Source organism: Olea europaea, unplaced genomic scaffold (genome assembly GCF_002742605.1).
Source record: "Olea europaea var. sylvestris unplaced genomic scaffold, O_europaea_v1 scaffold119, whole genome shotgun sequence".
In the NCBI taxonomy this organism is placed as follows: domain Eukaryota; kingdom Viridiplantae; phylum Streptophyta; class Magnoliopsida; order Lamiales; family Oleaceae; genus Olea; species Olea europaea.
In genome coordinates, this window is record NW_019229312.1 from 212,511 (window position 1) to 227,552 (window position 15,042).

Genomic DNA, 15,042 nt, shown 5'->3' on the forward strand with positions numbered 1-15,042 from the left:
CAAATTTATAGAGATATATAATTATTAAAAGTTTAATTAATGTAGAACATGAATATTAATTAGTATATTTACTTTGATTGATTTAGATACTAACAAAAGTATCCTGAAGGGTAAAGAATGAACATGAATATTACATTTAATCTTCGTATGATGATAAGCTTAGTTTTTTTGAAAACATTATATTTTATCATAATAACATCATGAAATTATGTGCAGTAACTCAATCATTCACAGTTTATTGGTTAGTGAACTAATTATATTTATACCTGGCAATCGAGACTCATAAGCCTCAAAAGTCACTTTCTAAGGGTAATTCTTTGGTAATCAAAGAATTACTTTGCTGCAAAAGATAGCATAAGTAGTAAATGTTAAGGTATGATAATAAAACCCCATGTCATTAATCTAATAGGTATATTAATTAGACTATTACCTCTTCATTTTTTATGGTACTGCAGTGCAGAACTTGAGCCTCTTCGAAAGTAAGCATCACTAAATTAGAAAGAATTCTTTTGAAAACATATTACAGTTTCAAAGAACAACTAAATATTTGATAGAAAAGTCGTCATCGATTTTGTATTACAGTGTTGATGTTGTAACTATGAAGAACGAAAAACTTTTATACGAAATTATTTGACTGGTCTTTTAAATAATGGAATGAGGTAGGTTTTCAAAAGAGTTCTTTCTAAATTTAGTGATGAATGCTTTAGAAGAGGCTCAAGTATAATTACTAATATTTGTTCTTCTAAAAGTATCTGCAAAGTAGCATGTAGCCTAAAAAAGTAAATGGAAGTGCAAGATGAAAATAGATGTAAAATAGAAATGTAGATATTGATAATTGCACAAAGAGAGCAAAGATTAAACAAGGAACAAACCTTCTTAGCTGAACAATGATATAGTTCTGAAACCCAAATGTAGAAGCACCAAAAGAAGTGTTGAAGATTGAAAGTAGGACAAAACGTTGCTCAAAAAAATAAAAGTTTGGTTAAACTGCAGTGAAATCAATAAAAGTAGAACTCTGCGAGGAAGGGAATGTTTCAGAACGACATAAATTATTAAAATTGCAACTGTTCACTATGATGAGAATTTAGATGGACCTATCACTTTTCTTCAAAGGGGGGTATATCGTCTTTAAGAACAGAATGAAATTGCATACGAGAATAGAGCTCTCACTTCGTATCAAACACCTTCAAAGGTGATCACACAAGTTTATATAGGTACGATAATGAAGTGGGGTGACATGAATAGATGTACAATTAGTGAAAAAGAGTGGAATTTATGAAGTTATCAAAACTATATTATTTCATAAATTACCTTACTACTTTATACCTGAAATGGCACGAAGGAAACATTGCATGAATCTTTTTAATATAAAAATATAGGAAGGCTAAAATATTTAAATACTTTTTAAATAAAAAATGTACATCTCCGTGTCAACTACTTTAATATTTATCCCAAAGAAAGGAAATCTTCATGCAATATTTTGAAGATCTTATATACAAAATGGAAGTTCAATTATAGGATGTAATGTTATTCTGTATTCTGTGGCGAAGCTTTCCCTATTCTTCATCTTACGATAAATTGGATGAATTTAGATGATGGAGGCATTTTTCTTTTAAAAAAAAACTTCATTTGTCACACATTCCTTAACTACAAAAAATTAGCTGAATTTCAAATCTGTGAAATAAATTATTTTTAAATAGTTTGATCACATTAGATAATATAATATGAAGATATTACAGACGACGTATAAATGTACTAAGGATGTACCAAGGCTAAAATTCCTCTATAAACTACATTTTGCGTGCATCTATTATGCATCTTTTCTTTCTTAGTTGGTTTTACTAAAACTCTAATGGATTTACTTGTCTTAGCTCTAGATAGTGCAACATATAATTGTCCATGAGAAAATACAGAATCCGACAGATATAATCCAATAAAATCTAAAGTTTGACCTTGAACTTTATTTATTATCATTGCAAAGCATGGACGAATGGAAAACTGAGTTCTTTTAAATGGAAAAGAATTTTTATCACTTTGAAGTGGAATAAATGGAATTCTAGGTAGAAATACTCTTTTACCACGGTATTCTCCATTGGCTACCTCAGCATCAATCACATTACGTTCAAATCTACAACAAATTAGTCTAGTACCATTACATAAACCTTCCGATGGATTAATGTTCCTAAGTAACATTACAGGACAATTTTGTTTCAAATATAAGCTCATGTGGTGGAATACCATTCGGAGTTAATGTATTCAGGAAATCTTCATGAATACTCTATTGAGTTTCTTCTAATGTTTCATCAAAGCTATAACAGGTAAAAGTTTTTCCTGGAGTGTCTTTTAGTAGAATATTATTTATTTGATCAACATATTCATTTTTGGGAGTTAGAATCACCCTGTTAATTACAGCATTTAAATCATGGGTATAATTATTTAAATCTGGAAAAACAGCACGAATTAAATTCTTCAACGACACTACCTCATTTTCAAAGCATATAGTTATTTCAGGTGAAAGTTGAATCATGTTACAGGTGTGTAGTTTTTCAACTCCATTACCAATGCTAAGTAAGAATTTAGAGAAGATTGGATCTAACTGAGCTCTCATATTTTGAACTAGTTCAAATTTTATGAAATGTGACCATAAATGTGAATATACTAAACACGCTTGCATAATGTCTGTCTTGTTTCCTTTTTTAATAACTGGCAAAATTTGTCGAAAATCTCCTCCTAAGACGACAACTTTTCCACTAAATGGTAAATTACATTCATTAATATCTCTCAACATGTTATCAACAGCCTCAATAGTATAACGATGTAACATTGGTGCTTCATCCCAAATAATCAATTTTGCCATTCTTAATAAACTTGCCAATGCACATTGTTTACTAATTGAACAAGTCATATTATTGGATATTTCAAGAGGAATTTTAAACCTGGAATGTGCAGTTCGACCTCCTGGTAATAAAGAAGCAGTAACTCCTGAAGAAGTAGTAGCTAAGGCTATACAATTTTTTGACCTTACGACTGAAAGCAATGCTTTGTAGAGATACGTTTTTCCTGTTCCACCTGGTCCATCAATAAAAAACATATCACCGCCATCAGAAAAAACTTCTGTAACGATTTTATCAAAAGCAATCTGTTGTTCTTTGTTCAAAGATTCTGTGTATAAAACATCAAATTCGCTAATAACATTTATCATTTCCTTAGCAATCATGTTACCTAATCTTTCGTCTTCTCCTATAGTTATCTCAAAAGATACAACACAATATTCATTGATATTTTTACCAACTGGTTCTAATAAAGAATTTATTTCCTGTAAAGCTCTAATTTCTGCTTCTAAGTCAGAGATACCAAGATTTATATAGTCCTCAAAAATAAAGTTACGAAATTTATTCCATAGTGCTTTTGGATCATTAGGTCCACACAAAGTTAAGATAGTAGTAAATAAACGGCGCAAAGAACTTGGTATTTCATAAGTAACGGCTTCTTCCAAACGTAGCTTACAATAGTTATCACTATTTAGTAAACCATGTAAAAGAGCTGCCTCGCGAAATGACGACACAGAAACTCCATTTATCATTTTCCAATTTTCATATGATGTTGCTCCTTTAATATGATTGAGTAAAACTCGTAAATAATATCTTTCTCCTTCGATTATATTAGCAGTAACTATTCTCCCAATAACATTTCTTTTCTTTCTTCGAGCCCATATTCGACTTTGTGCATCCCATACAAAAAAAAGTGTGGAAATTCTCTATATAACAAAGTTTTGGCTAATTCATCTATAATATTCATCCGAAAGAATTCAGTTAACATTGTTCGTTTATTGTGATCTCTATTAATAACTGTAGACAAACTATCAAAATTTCTGTAAGTAACAGATTGACTATTCTCTAGATGTAATTGTAATGAAATAATTGGTGGAGACATTTAAGATAAAATGAATCCATATATCCTCCACATTGCTTCAGGTGGTGAAATCCACCTCGCAGACTGATATGTTTCGATTTCATCAATGATAGGCATGGATTTGTCATTATTTATAGAAAAACTTACTTTGTCATGTCCTTTATATACATATTTATATAGCTATTTAACCGATTTGACAGATGAACAAACTTCTACATTTATATGACAATCATATTTAGCAGATAGGTAGGGATTATAAGGGACAACCCATCTGTTGTCTAATAAATGTCCTCTAACAGTAACTGATTGTTCATCTTCACGACGTCTATAATTTGGGTAACTATTTTTGCCAAGAGAAGTTTTAGGGTTATATTCCTTTGGATAGTCATGTTTACATTCACCTTTTTTGTTCATACAAACATTCTTAGGATTCAATGTACCACAAGGAACATGCATCATATGTTTTACTATAACAAAATGTAAATGAGGATGTTTATTTGTATCTGGAATTTCACATGAAACAATTGAATCAATTAAATCAACACTTGTAATTTTATAACCTGATTTAAAAATTATCAAAAAATGAGCATGTGGGAGTCCTCTTTTCTGAAATTCTATCACATATATATACGAAACGATTGGTCCAAAAATGCGACATTTTACTATATCAAATTTCAGCTCTTCCAATTTAGCTCTAAATATACGAGTAGTCAGGTCTGGTCTATTTTGACTAATATCATTGTTCTTTAATTCTTGTTTTATTTCTAACCAATTAGGATTACATGTTATTGTTAAAAAAATATCTGATTTATCAAATCTTTGCACTAATGCCATTGCATCCATATATCTTTTTGTCATATCTCTAGGCCCACCAACAAAGGACGATGGTAAAATAATTTTTCGACCAACTTTATAACCTCCATTTTCACCATTTTTTATGCTATCAACAATTCCTTGGTAAAGTTCTGCGCGTATTTCCTTTTGATTATTTCGAAAATAATCTAGCCTACTGGTTTCAATTTTGATGTACATATCAACGACATATTGTTGTAAAAGTCTACCTGCATGAAGCAAAATAGAACTACATAAATTTCTTACCTGAAGTTTATAACAGTAGTACTCACGACACGAAACCTGTGATCTTTTTTTTCTCATCATCAAAGTTGGAAACAAGTAAAATAAATAGTTAAGTTGAATATCAAAGAATACTAATAACTAATACAATCAAATATACAGTACATTTTGCCATTGTTAACCTGCATTTTCTCTATCAATTAATTCGTTGGCTGAATGTATGTTATTCAAATCCATGGATTTGTCTGCTATGTGGGATTGGTGAACTTTTTCTTTATAGAATTTTTCAATACGTTCATGCTATCCAGGTTCACCATAAGGAAATAGTAATGGATATTGAAGTAGATCATAACAACCAAAATAATAATGTATTCTATGTGAAACACCAGAATGACAATAAATTGATATATCACGAATTCTAATATCTGCAGAAGGATCGTCATCAATCTAAATTCCAGCTACTTGTGACACAGAAGGTGTATTGTATACTCTCTGGTCAAGACTAGGGTCACATCTAATGTGTATTTTGTATGTTTTTAAATCATCAATATTACTTAATGAACGGAAAAATTTCGGGTATAGATTGATTTTTAAGATATTGATCAACTTTCTTAGGATTGACTCAGAAAATTTGTCTGATTTTTGTAATCTATGCTGTATCTCGTTATCAGTATCATAAAAGTACAATTGCAGATATGATGGAGAGCCATCACTTGGTAAAAGTTCGTTTATATAATGATAGACCTGTCCTTGAACTCGAAATGTATAAATACCTTTGTAATTTTTGTGTAAATATCAAATCTTACACCAAAAGAAGTAAAAGCAAAATGATTATTATAACTACGTCCATTGTTTTTAAAAAGCAAAGCATCGCATGTATCTGAAGTAAATAAGTTGTACAATTCATTAGGTACACTATTGATTTGTAATCTAACCTTTCCATCACAACAACAAAAACCTTTACATTCGTTCTCAAATTTTTTCACATTACAATAGGTACAAATTGTTGGTTTTTTTAGTATATGAGGCTTTGTAGGAACATTATTTAAACTAAAATCACCAAAGCATTCATCAAATTGTAACATACCAACTTGACTATGAAGTACACACAGATCCTTTTCATACAAATGTTGATCATCGACTAAATTTTTTGAAGTACTAGTTTCAGTGCTTGATAATGGTTGATGAGCAGATTCTCGAACCGCAATAGAAAAGAGAAGTTTTAAATTTTCATACAATAAATTAAAATTTAAAAGAAAAATAAATAAAGTAGATTCACAATGGAGAACGATTTAAAAACAATATTTCTTAACTAACTGCAAAAACAACTATGCTCACCAATTTCTCCAGAACCACTACTTTTATAACTCAAATTTACTTTTGCTTCGTTAAGAAATTCAGGCCTAGTTTGGCGAAATGTACCTACACATTGTATTTTCTTACGTTCAGCATACAACTCCCTACGCCTTCTATTTCTCACTTCCATGCGTGCTTTAAAACTATCATCTTCAGTCATCTATTATAAATTAGAGAAGAAACAAAATAAAGTTTACAAATGTGTCATTATTTGTATTGTTATCCGAACGTTAACAGAAATATAAGAATAGGGAATTCACCATACCGCTAATGAAAAGAACACACGAAACAAATATTTATACTTCAAGAGTAATACGATGAGTAATAAGAAGGAAGAATGGTGTTTAGTTTCAGGAAAAGCAGTATTTAGTTTAATCAGAAACAATGTTTAGTTTTGTAAAATATACATTATCTTTCAAAAATAAAATGAAAATACTAAAATGTTTGATCCAATGAAAATGTAACAGAAGTAAACAAAAAATCACTGTAGTATTTAAGGAAAAAATCGAACAACTTATAAACTAATAATACTATATAATGGTAAAAATGAGAATAATCAACAACAAAATAGGAAAGAAAAAAACACAGTCTCTAAATAGGTAAGTTTAGAGGACATAAATGCACATTAATGTGTCTGTAAATAAATAAATATATTTCAAAGATATTAAAATTAAAGAGTGTAAAATGTAGAGCAATAAAAATAAAGAAAAAAGTAAAAATTGATCAATACAAAAGAGAATGAGCTGTAATGCATACGTATGATAGTTAAATCTTACGACCAACTTCATAATAGTCATCACATAATAAGTATACATAAAACATTGTTGGGTAAAACTCTTAATCAATACGAAGCTTACCGACATATCCAATTGTACTTCGAATCGTTCAAACACATCAAATAGCTCTCTCAGACTTCAAAGCTCGTATACAAAACTTCAGATCATCTCTTTCCTATTAACAAAGTACGAGAAAGACTAATTAAAAAATACGTTTTGTACATTTCAAAAATTGTTCAGTATAAAAAAATAACATACTACTAACCAGCCGGTAGATGCTTTTCGCAACCTATCAACTTCAGCAGTATCCTCAAATATAAAAACAAAGAGTCAGTGCGTTGTTTCCCTTTGTATTAAATGTAAAGAAAAATAGTCGTTCAATATTCTAAAAGACATAAATGTAGATTAATGGAAAGTTACGCGTCAACATTTTCGTTTTCTAAATCACACATTAAACAGTATGAGAGTACCTCTGATAAGACACATCATCAATTTTAACGGTACATTTTTCAAAAAAACTCAATTGTAAAATAATCTCTTTAACAAAGAAAAACAAAATTACTACATCAAACACATGAATCGTTGGCTGAAATTTCTGTTCACAAAAAACAAGACCCATATTCATATTTGTAAAACCGAAAAAACAAAAAATAAGAAAGAAGCTTTACAGTTCGAAGAAAATAGTCCAACTCACCTATCGCAGTCCGTCGCAAAAATCTCCGGTGGATGACTTTGAGGTCGTGGTTATGTACATCAAACACATGAACACTAACCTTTGGGGAGAATTTCTGTTCACAAAACAAATACACATATTCATATTTGTAAACCCACAAAAAGAAAAAAAATTAAATAAATAAAGAAAGAAAGAAGCTTTACAGTTCGAAGAAAATAATCCAACTCACCTATCGCAGTCCGTCGCTAAAATATCCGGTGGATGACTTTGAGGTTGTGGTTATATAAATCAAACAAATGAACACTGACCGATGGATCTACTCTTGTTTCAAGGTCGGCGGCATGTAGGAGGAAAAGCGAACACGAAAACACGGGCTCACTCCTATTACTCACTCTTATATATGGAAATTTCAAGTTTCGAAAGACAAATCCGGAGATGAACAATTCTTCAACGTTTTGAACAAACGATCGAGGAGGAAATGAGGCGAAAATTCGAAGAGGAGAGATGGGGAGCGGCGGAAAATATCAACCTAGGGTAGAAATGCTTTAGGGTTTGCACCTCCTCCCAAATTTATACAAATCCAAAACGGCAGCGTTCCGAACTTATTAAGTACCAAACGACGTCGTTTTTACAACTTCACAAAACGGCGTCGTATTGGACGAAATGTGAACAGTGCCGGACGGATTCACTCTTATAAGTTTGTAGGGATATAATCATGCATCAACCATGTGAATAAATATATAAATTATAGTATGGATGTTTATGGACTTTGTCTATCTAGTTTTCCCGAGCCAAAAGGAAGACTAGTTGGTCAATTTCTAAGGAGTACAACATTGGATCAACATTAATGCACCATTTCCATGGTTTCCACCTCTTCTTGCGCCTTTAATTAGTCAAACTGCAACATGTATCCTATACCAGTTGGCACGCAGGTCTAAAAAAAATCGGACTCGTAGGCCCATAATAATAACAATAACAATGGACTCGTAGGTCCAATATAATAAAGAGCTCGCAGGCCCGTAACAACAATAATAATAAAGGACTCGCAGGTCAAAAACAATTAAGGGCTCGCAGGCCCATAAAACAACAAGAAGTAAATCAACCATTTAACACATCCATATTGTCGAGTCCATAATCATCCATAATTAAACATTCATCACATAAATATTTCCTATGTATAATATCTAATATTATATGCAATGTTTCATAAATTTAGCAATTATAGTCATCAAAACTAATTTAAAAATTTTTTGGATTGAAATAATTAAATAATTAATTATATATGTTAATTAATTAACTTAATTTGCGGGCCTATTTAATTAAAATCAAATTTTAACTAAATCCTGAATTAAAGTCCAACTCTAATTCCATGACTATTGGGCGAAGTAATTTAAACAAAATCAAATTTTAATTAATCATTAAATTAGAGTCCTACTCTAAATTTTAATTTGCATTGGGGAAGTAGTATTAATTGAAATCAAATTTTAATTAATATAATATTAGAGTCCAACTCTAAAAAAATTGAATTAATATTTTAATTTAGGACAAAACTCCCAAATAAAATAAAAAATTCAATTTAGGGTCAAAATTAAATATTTATGCTAAAATCTAATTTTAACAAAAATATAAAAGTCGTCAAATTTTAAATAAATTTTAATTTTGGGCCAAATTTAGGGTATGGGTCAAACCCAATTAAAACACCATTTTAAAACCAATTTTAAAATACAAATTTAAAACATCTTTTGAAATTACAAATTGACCCAAACAAAAATTAAAATCTAAGTCCCTCAATTTCGCAAATTGCATGATAGGCCTGAAATTTAAAATTTTCAAAAAGACCCCAACTGAAATTGCAAGCGGGGGCTTGTAATTACACTAATTGCAATAGGAGCCCCCGCCTCCTACCTTCCCCAAAACCCTAATTTTTTTTTCGTTTAGTTAGTTGCGCCAGCACCCAAGACCCGATAGGGGATGCTGCCTAAAAGGCGACACTCTCTTGCCCCCACAGCAGCGATAGCTCCTGTCGCTACTGTCGACCCGGCAGTGGCGCGTGGCCATCGTCACTGCGGCCCACTCGATCGAAAAAAAAATATTTTTTTTGTTATTAAAATATAAACTTTGAAGAAATAAAATTAAACATTATAATTGCTAGATTCAGGAAAACATGATTAAATCAACTTTTAATTTAATCAATATGTAAATTAATTCCTAACAAATACAAAGTTGGCTCTGATATCACTGTTGGGAATTTACTTAAACATGCACATCGGAAAAAAAAACAATTTCAATTCCCACCAGAATTCATCTTTGTATTTAGATAAGAACTGTGATAAAAATTTTACCTTTTCTTGAATTTGCAAATTCCTTTGCGTTATCTTTGTTCCAGCAACTTGAATTTGCCTCCCTCAACTGTCTAATAATCCAGTCTCCAATGAATTCCACACAGAGAATAGACTGCAACTGCTAGAATTTCTCCTCTTGTGCTAGCAAGAATTATGAAAACTATATGGATCTAAAACCCATGTATTTATATAAGCCCAAACGGGCTCAACCTGGTCCGGTCCAATATTTAATTAATTCATTTAATTAAATCCGGTCCGTGAATTAATTAATTCAATTAATTAATTCGGGGCTCTAAATAATCAATCCAATTAATTAATTTATCCAACGATTATCAAATTAATTAATTGACAAATTACAATCTTCCAATTCTCTTTTGTGGACGACCCATCAGGTTCCCGACTACGATGCCTAACGATGTGAAATATTATTTTGATTTAATCAAAATTGATAAATTAAAACACCCTTTTAATTTATCACAAATTCAAACTCGCCGTCCCAAATTGACATTTAGCAATGTATCAGGGCGATACATGTGACGGAAAATGTCACGTGATATGACAAAACCAAACTTTTTCGTTTACCATGAAACTATAATCCCTTCGTTAATATGATCCGATCAATTACGAGATATGGAAGTGTATCAATGTCGCTTATCGATCATAGCTTTCATTATACTATTAAGTCAATATGAGTCGAAAACTCCTTTTCGACTTATGTGTATACCTTGGCCAATGATTTCATTATTGATTTAATTGAACGAAATGCAGATTACAATCTCTTACTATTCAAGAGTGACGAAATTCTCTATTGGTCATTCACAACTTTTATATGGTTCTTCACATACTCAAACGATGCCGTATTAGCGGCCCTTGGTAGAGCAACATCCAACACCATCCAAGCATGACTATCCTCATACAAGGCCCTATGATGACCTTAAGTCAAATGATCAATTCCACTACCGAACGTTAGAAATTAATCACTGACACTCAAATAGTTATCCATGTGAAATCTCTTAGCGGGTCTCCAATATTTTGTTCTATAACAAAACAACCACATCTTCATTTAAGTGTCATCACACTTTAGTTTGTGAGATCAGTTACTTACTTTACAAGTAAGAAATGTCACACGAGATGGTTTATCTGTAATAACGATATCTATATCTCGTTATTACTTACGACCACAGATTATTCAAGATCCAATCATACGTAATTTGTATATCATAATTACAACTCCTTGTGATTAATAAATCACTTAAATTTGAATATTCGGACTCTATTATTTAATATTATTTATCAGAAAATTAATTTAAATAAATAATAAATCTTACCAAAATTAAATACATGAAACAAATTAAAAGTGTTTACAACCTAAATCGATTGGATTTAGGGCATAACACTTACAAACCCAGTGCTCAGAATATCAGGATGAACATTGTATTCCTTCGCGAAGACAAAAGGAATGATTCCTTGTGGAAGTACTGCCTGAAAATATGAAGCATGAATCCATTAGTTGAGCACGAGAAGACAAAAGTCATTGGAGATAATTGTGTTATATGAAATTTTGCATTCTTGAGATTATCTGCACAATTGCAATGTGCAAAACATCGCCTTGAAGTCCAATGGCAACTGAGGCAGCAGCCATAACCGCGGGTCCAGTAAGAAATCGCACGGCCATGGAGAAGGCAGTAACTGATTTCCCGCAAGCAATCATCCTTGGCTGCAATGCCATAAACCATCCTGCAATCTGACAGTGAAAGGAGTGATGAAGTAAACTCGAAAAGAAGTAAAAGTTACTTTCAAACCTCTCTTTCGCCTAAAGTCACTTTTTTATTAGAAATAAACCGGCTCTAATTTGAACATGTTCTTTGAAGCAATAATCCTAAGTAGAGGGACATCAGTTTTGATCATACCAAGACCGAACATTGCCATTCCAAGACCAGCATCATACAAAATAGCTATTATCGCAGGCATCTCAACGTGCCAGCTGCAATAATTGTAACAATTGATCAAAACGTATGTCAAGGGGCTACATACGAGAATTTTTTTTAACAAAATACGATAATATTTACTTGAACGAGACCAAAGACCACGTGAGGCCAATGAGACTGGAATATGTGTTTGGATTCCTACTCAGTTTTCGCAACACCATAATCAATATGAGCCGAGTCATCACACTAGTCGGAGGCATAGCTGTTCTCTTCGTCTCACCACTAGGCTTAGGACGAAGCTTGGAGGTGGAACTCGATAGTACAGGCCCTTCCCTGTCCGTCCCATTTAGTCCCCGTTTGTTCCCGAAACTGAACTCATCTCGGCCAAAATCATAATAATCTAAAGCCATCGAATAATCAGTAATTAAAATAAGATCAAAATAGTGATGAATTAAGTAAGCTCCATTCTCAAGTAGAAGAAAAACAATCCAGACTGTCAGGGAGGCTGCTGTGATAATAATAAACCAATCAACAGAATGTCAACACTAGAGGGAAAGTCCATAGGAAAAAGACATAACAAACAAATCTCTCTTCAACCACAAACTAATAAAAGAAATCCCAATCCGAGGATAAGTCTTAATAAAAGACAAATAAAGTTACATAGATAAAAGTGGACAAAGCCAAGAACATGTTAGGCTTACAGTCAACCATTCATATTCACAAAACAAGAATAGAATTTAACAATTATTGGATCAAGAAGTATTAATAGTTTAGTCTACAGGTGTTTTGACAAAAAAAATATTATTATTATAATAATAATAATAATAATAATAATAATAATAATAATAATAATAATAATAATAATAATAATAGAATAGTAAAGTCCAAATGACGAAAAATCACCTTTGGAATGGAGATCATAGTAGTTACAGCTTAAGACCCTTGGGGTAGGGTTTCTTGATGATTGCAAAGAGTGTAACTCTGCATTTGTTAAATTTCTAGAGGTCATAGAAACACCAGAATTAGGCCCATGGGATCTTCTGGAAAAGATTTCTGACCTTGAACTTGTAGATTTTCTCACAGTAACATGAAGTTTTCCATCTTCATCAATTTCAGCTTCAGATTGCAGAGGCTCTTTACCATCCGAAGATATGATATCAGAATCCAATCTAAATGAGACAATGGAGCCGACAGTGTCTGGAAACTGCTCTGCAATAAGCATTCTGGCTCCTCTGTATTCAAACAAGAACCGCATCAAAGTGTACCAAATAATGCACTGAAGCACCACTATCTGCACCATTAAACTCCCTGAGGACTCACCGACTCAGGGGCGGATTCAGCACCTGGCGAGCTGGGGCGGTCGCCTGTGCTGGATCTGTCGAGAAGAAAGTTTAATGAAAAATGTTTGTTGAATTTATAAGTATATATATGTGTTGTGTGCAAGTTGAACCAAATGGCATGCAGAGCAGGTGGGCAGGCATCACTTTTCCAACCAATAAAGCATGGGTTCGAATCCTTTTGTCAGCACTTTGCCCTATAATTTTTAAAACTGTAAATAATGACTAATATTAATTAATAATTGTGCTAACATTCACCAAGAGGTATGGGGATCAATTCCATGTACTCCCACTTTTTTGTTTAAATTTTTAATAAAATAAATAATGACTAAACAATCATATATTATTAATTTTCGTTTTCAAAATAATTTCTTTAAAAATTTATTGACTCAAATTATTACTTCATAATTTATATACTTTTATTGTTAGATTTTATCAATTTATTTTATAAAATTTAAATTTGGACAATTTATAATTGTTTTTTATTCTTTTAAAAGTTCAAAAAAAAAAAAAATTTTAGATTAAAAATTATTTTAATTCTAAAACTCATTACTTTCAATATTTTGCATAACCTTTGCCTAACCTCGAAGCTTGTCTTTACCGTTTAATCATATTTTATATATAAATTTCATCTTATCTCGCTTAAATTCATAAAAAATTTGAAACTTGATCATACATATATGATTGTGAAATGTATTTTTTTCTCATTGTTTTGGATTGTATTGAATTATATTATTAAATGTAAATGACTTTTATATTTCGGTGTATTTATATATCGATAGAAAATTTTTAATATTATTTAATTAAATATTAATAAACAATTTTACTATTGCAATCGTTAAAGGTCAGCGACCGCCCTAGCTGACTCAATATTCTAGATCCGCCACTGCTCACCGTACATCCCTTTCAACAAGGAATCCCCATTACAAGCGTGTTGGGGAGTGTTGATAGAGAAAACAGAGTTATGGACCATTCAAGAGACCCTCTTGAGCTGATTCTTGACCAAATGGCAAGAAAAAAAAGAACCATGATTTTCTGAAGAGTATCAGCAGCTATGAACCTGTAGTTCATGGCGTAGGGATTGTTTGTGGAGATGAAGTGAAAAGAAAGCAGAGGCACTGCAAAGAGAGCCACAAATCTGTTGATGCCTGAACAATGATCTGGGGTGAAAATTTTCCACCACTTTTCTGAACCATAGGCCAAAATTATGGCCACATAGAGTGGAACCACAGCAGTTAGCACATGGTAAAGTTCTGTAATTGTGATCATTTTTCCTAAGGGTTTCTGTAGATTTCTTCAAATAATATCAAGATGGGATTGTTACCCTCTAGTTTTCTCTCCAGAAATTTTTTGTTGAAGCTAAAAACCAAGATTTCCAGTTCAAGACAGAGGTATTAACTGTTGAGGTAGTGATCGTTAGAATTTTGGGGTGACTCGAATTCTTTTGTTGAAATAATTATAGAATTCTAATTGAAGTGCACGTCAAGAGAAATTCTAGTTGGAATGCTTTGAGGAATCCTATTCAAATTTAATTGTCAAATTCTATTTAAAGTTCCATGTTGAAACTCATTGGGAATTGGAATTTGAGTTGGACTTGAAAAATTCAAATAAGAAAACTTTTAGATATTTTATTTCATCTACAGC

At 31.7% G+C, this 15,042-nt stretch overlaps 1 pseudogene; it reads right to left on the minus strand.

Annotated features, from left to right (window-relative positions):
- LOC111373984 overlaps positions 1–14,744 on the minus strand; it is a 33,205-nt pseudogene extending 18,461 nt beyond the window's left edge.
- Positions 14,745–15,042: the final 298 nt, after the last annotated feature.